Raw genomic sequence first — 6,312 nt, forward strand, 5'->3', positions numbered from 1 at the left:
TTAGCAGATGTAGTCTAAACTGTCCTGTCACAGCTAAGACTGCTAGATCACAATTTTATTCCTTTACGTTTAAATACTGTGTTACACTGATGTTTGACCTGTTACTTTATACATTTCCATACATATAGATGTGTCGTAAAGATATGTTTTTATCCCAGGAAGTTAGTTGAAATATTAACTTCTTTAACCCAGAGTTCCATATTCTTATAGCTTTTACTATTTGATGAATTGACCAAGGACTTCTAAAAGCACTCATAATCATATTTCCTACAGATACATCCTACAGGCGCGCACACACACACACACACACACACACACACACACACACACACACACACACACACACAAAGATGGTGAAATACATTGAATGGCTCATCTAACCTGTTGGCAACCTGTTGTCTGTTTTGATCTGTGTTATATCTTTTCATTATTTTTATAAATATGTTTTTAATGATCCCGGGTGCTTTTTGAGGCCCTGTATCAGATGACTTTCAAAACGCCAAGATCCAGGTATAACCAAAAGGTGTTCAGCAAAAGATAAGTGACTTACTGCAGTGTAATAAAGCCACGGTTAATGGGGCTTTCTATTTTTACAATTGTTCTTGTCGTGTGACTGTTGTAAATGTGCCAATCCTCAATTCACAATAGTGGATATGCTTATCTGTCATCAGAAGAGAGCTCCATAAACACTAAGTAGATGGAAAGAATCTGAGGCCAAGAATCATCAAGCCGGTAACTCAGCAGCTGTTAGGCGGCTTGTTTCTGTAAGGGATGCAGGCTGCCCAGTGCCGTGGGCTTTCTGATTACCCTTGGCGGTGCTTTCCAACATCAGACCTGGGTCCCAGCACACATGTGACCTATTGAACAGTGACTGGAAAGCTTTGCAAGTGGCGCTGTCAACACCAGGACATAAATAAAGCTAAAGATAGGGTTATGTCGCTTCAGCCAAGGTTTCTGGTCAGCCAAATGCTTTTTATAGACACACTCAGATTTATAAAAGGCTAACAGAGCCTATTTTTGATTCAGTGGACATGGGGAGGTTGGAATCTTGGAAACTTGTGATGATCCTGGGTGCATGACTGACCCCTCTGACTTGAACGTGTCAGTGGTTGTTGTTTGTGGGAGTCGCAGCAGATAGCAGATGCGGCAGGGATGAAACTGGCACAGGGCCTGTGATGTTTTTGGAGACAATCCAGAGAAAATGACAGAAGGATGATCACATCGGTCTATCCCAGTCAGACCTGGGAAATATATAAATATAAATGAATGTATGCATGTATGTTTCTGCCAAACATACTGTCTAGTTTTTGTCTCATCAGACCAAAGAACCTTTTTCCAATCAATGTTGGAGTCTCACACAAACCTTTGGGAGAATTCCAGGTGAGATTTAATAGAAGCTTTTTTCAGCAGTGCCTTTCTCTTTGTTGCACTCCCATACAGCTTTCACAGCCTCAGCCAGTTGCATGTCCAACAAGATTTTTCCACTCAACTACGTATATCTTTAAATAATTGATATTAGTTTGAAAACCTCTGTTTTCACTTTGACATGCAATAGGCCTTTTTAGCACATTTTTTGTCAAAAAACAGACTAATTATATTGACCATGTTTTCCTTTATTAAAGCAATAAAAGGGTGAACCATTGAAGAATTATGAATATTTTTATAGGCATTCTAGTTTAATCAGTTATGGTGACTCATCCAGGTCCTGAAGCAGCAGTTGGCCATCAAACTGCCACCTGTTGGTATGATGATATTTTATAAAATGCTTTGTGAGTTTTACTTTTTCAATTTGATTTTTTTTAATACAGGGCCTTGTAGGTTTAGATACATTTTTTTCTTAATAAAAGAAATCATTATTTAAAAGCTGCATTTTGTATTTACTCAGGTTATCTTTGTTTATTATGAACATTTGTTTGATGATCTGAAACATACAACTGTGACTAAAAATGCATGTGACAAAGTGGATGAGCATGACTCTCCACTTGTCCCAGAATTATTGACTTTTTGCACATTATTCTCTTTCTATATTTATTTGCTATGATTTGCTATTGTCAAAGTAACATTGCTGCACATACTATCCCGGGTTTGTTTGTGTAAGCATTCTGATGCTGGCAAAACAAACATTTAGCAAATCAAAGCAAATACTCAAGTTCTTGTAGCTTTATATTTTACTATGTTGAGAATTAAGTCATTTGTGCATTACACTGTTTTTTGTTCATGTAGGTCAGGTGTGGAGAAAGGCCCGCCCATTTCCTGATTTTAAAGTACTGATGATGTCATGTCTGACATCAGCAGGTGAAACCAAGAGGAGGGGTTTCTTTTACTTTTTGTTTGTTTCGGGATACAAAGGGATTTGTTGAATATTGTTTCGTATGTAGAGCCATTTAGTTGTGTAAATGTGTTAATCAGAAGAGTGAGGAGCTTTATGTAATTCTCAGTCATTTGTGATAAGTTTAAAATTCCTCAGCTCAAGCTAGTGGTACGCTAGACTGATTGGAGGGAAATTGATAGTCAACCTTTGCTTGATTCAGATAAGGGAAGAGAGTAGAGTTGTGTTACCAAATCCATGTGCTTTTGAGTTTTGTTAATTAAGTTAATTTGGGGGAGTTTTCTAAAGTTTCACATATGATGGAGGTCACTCTAAATAAATTACTTATCTCTGGGAACCCAAATGTCTGATGAGTCTGCCTACCTACCACCTTCACCGACGCTCCAGTCAGACTACCTCACAATGGAAAATAATAAGGAATTGGGAAGGGGGCAAATACTTTTTTGGATTCTTCTATCTCCCAGCACCAGTAGCAGCTCAACATTTTTACTTTTTCAGTGAAATAACTTCCTTGCTGTATTTTGCAGTTTCCATAGATTTACTACAGATTTTAGACAACTTGAGTAAAACTGTGTTCTTGTGGTTTAAAGTGATAGTTTTCTCCATATTTTGATCAATCATAAACTATTTGCATAGCTATTAAAGCATTACATTCAGTACAGCCTCACAGATATATTAAAAAAAAAATACTGATTACCTTAGTAATACTCAAAGTTATCAGTGAACATAGTAGCGCTGAGTCACGAAACTTCTGATGCGCAAAAGAAGTTCTGTGGATCGATGGATCAAACCAAATCGCAGTAACATCCATTTACAGTGCTAATAGACCCACCATCTTCGTATTTCCATGATCTTTAAAGGTAACAATAGAGTATTCAAATATCAGTTAATTCAATTCATAAGCAATCTTACCAGATTTCTCTTTAATCTATGTGCAATTATATTGAGATAAAAGCATGTCCAGGCCGAAAGGATGGCGTTACATAGATTCCCAGTGTGTCCAGTGGATTGACAGGTGACAGAAAAATGTACATTGAATGTTAGTGTGTCAGAAAGAGTTATCTTAACCCAAACATTTTTACCTTGTATCTCACCTGCCACGAGTAGCAATCTAAAATTCACTCTCCACGGATATTTGAAGCTGTAGAGACTTTGCAGATGAAACCAACAACCAGTCCTGTTAATAGTGGACGACCCACTCTACCAGCTCTATCACCCACAACCGCCCAGCATATATTACGAAAACATGATGTCTGACAATAAATCTGGGGCCATTTTTAAATGAGAAGCTTCTCTTACAATATTTGTTATTTTAGTACATGCAACCAGGCACAAGGAAATACATTAAAAAAACTCTTTACAATAAAAACAGCTTTCAGCTGCTGTCTGTTCATTACAGGATTTCCACAGCTGGTAGCTCTGCATGTTTGTTTTGGCAGATTTTTACACTGGATGCCCTTCCAGCTGCCCCGAAAGGGATTTGTGTCTCCTCCTGAAACAGAGCCAGGGAGTTTTCACTTCTTAGGTACTGTATTAACCACTCTCTACAATCCAACCTGGAAAATGGCTCGGCCCGTTCATATTTCCATCTCATAAACCAAAAGCCTCTCTAGATAATTTTTTTATTACTATTTAATAAATTTTGTGGCAACTTATAATAACTCTTTGACTAAAATATCTCTGGATGTAAAGCTCTGATGCTGAAGTGTACTGGTTCTACCCGGCCAGCCAAATGTCTGTGACACTGATTTTAAACGGGAGTGTAGGAAATGAATAAGGGTTGACTGAGCTCTGAATTAGCTGTGACTCTATGTGTTGCTATAGAAACTCTTGACAAACACTGGGTCTTACATTGACAAAAGGGGCTTTACTAAGAGCTACTGAGTAAAGTAATTTCCCTGAAGAGCATTTAGGTGTCTGTCACCCACTGAGAATTTGTCATGACCCCCTCCTGAGTAGCCCCACACTGTCAAGATCAGATGTCAGTCTAGGGTCAGAGCATGACTGCCACTCAGTCACCCCAGCTCACATAATAAAAATTTGTTTATAAGTCAACTTAGGCATACTGATTAACCAAGTTATGAAGAGACATAATGCTGTTTTCTGAAAGTGGTGTAGAAGCTGACAGCCAAGTATTGAATTACATTACTTGACCTCTCCCCGTGACAGCAACACTCTGTTTTCTTTAAATATCATAACAGACCACCAACAGTCTGACCCGGAGAGGGAACTTCATCTCTTCTCCTGCTATGATTTATAACACGCTCAGCAAACCAAGGCCACTGCCCGACAACCTTAATGTTTTTGGTGTGTATCTACAACCCATTAAATGTGTATGTTGTTTGGCAAGTTGCTATGACCGTGAACCAGAATAGGTGTAGGCCAGATATTAGTATCTGGGAAAGACAGGTGCTGTGCGTGGCTGGAATAAGCGGGGAACCACTAAGAGCCCACACAAAATAATCCCAGATAACACGCAGCTAAATAAAGCTAAATACAGAAACACACACGTGTCACCAGGAGTGAGGTGGTGGTGGTGGGGGGTAGGGGGGTGTCATAAGGGGAAAGAAGCGTTAGATATTTTTGTAGTACGGTTTTATTTTCTGACAGGGTGATGGCGATGGATCACTGGCTCATACACAAGTAGGGGAGATATAAGCTGGCCAAGCGTTTGTGTTGTGCTACATGTGCTGTTTGTATCCATGGAAACTGCACCGTGACTGTGTCCCCTGATTGCCAGATAGAGACACTGTCCTTAAAGTGATTTAGGAGTGGAGCATCTCAGTTTTAGTTTTACTGCTCAAAAAAAGTGACTCGGTGTGCATCATAAGAAAAAGGTTACAGAAAATGCTTAGAAGGTTAGATCTACTGTAGTAGTTTGGTTTGGATGGGGTACATATTAGGTTTGCTACAGACTGAATTAATTTATATCATAACACAGCTGTGTAACAGTGCAACCAGACTGGTTCATTTTAAAAAGGGCTATATAGCAATTTAGAATTAGAAAGAGGTTAATAAATTAAAAGAAAGTCAGTATAAAAAACAAGCTAGAGCAGCAGAAGCCTTTACCCTCTAATGTCAGCCAGGCTCCAAAAACACTGGATGCTTTACTTACCATTGTCCAAAATGATGACATCCTCTGTTTATCCCTTACTCTCTTTCTGCTTCTCTCAAACTGCTGTGCGACCCTTAAGTTTTGGTGAAACATACACATTCATGCATTCATTTGTTCTTGAGTCTTTACATTTTAATGCTTCACTTAATAGAAAATACTCCATTGTATGCTCTGTTTTTATGCTTTACACTTTTTGGACAAGCAACATAGTATTTTACAGATTCTCTTATGAGCTTTTGAAAATAGTGTATTGTTAAAGATTTTAAGTGTATATAAAATGTTTCTCATGCATGTTTGAAAACAGTTGCATAATAAATCATGATGTAAGATTAGATGAGAAATACTTTATTTACCTGAGAACTCTGGAAATTCCTGTGTTACCGCAGCCAAAACACTAAACCAGATACATAATGTATATAACACATATAACCATATGTTCATGAAGCACTTTATTCAATACACTTAAGTACAAGCACACCGACAAGGCCACTTTTACCACATATACCTTTAGTTTTTGTATGTACATTTTATTACTAGTACCACTTTTTAACATGTATGTGTCAACATACTTTTGGCACTGATAAAACAATAATGATGTACAATATTGATGATTGGCCCCAGCACCGCACATTTCTCTGTACTCCACAAATACATGGGCTGTCACGACACTCTCCAGACAACTTTCTTCTTTTGCCTGAACAACAACTTTTTATCCCGCGGGTTTGTATTTCACAGTGTTGCTCAGATGTTGCTGTGTCTGGCAAAATAATCACTATGACAAGCAAGTAGATATCCTGGTGCTAAAAATACATGTGATCGACTATTTCTGAGGTCTGACTGTAGTATTTTATTACATGGCACATCGATC

This window comes from Neolamprologus multifasciatus, chromosome 1 (genome assembly GCF_963576455.1).
Source record: "Neolamprologus multifasciatus chromosome 1, fNeoMul1.2, whole genome shotgun sequence".
In the NCBI taxonomy this organism is placed as follows: domain Eukaryota; kingdom Metazoa; phylum Chordata; class Actinopteri; order Cichliformes; family Cichlidae; genus Neolamprologus; species Neolamprologus multifasciatus.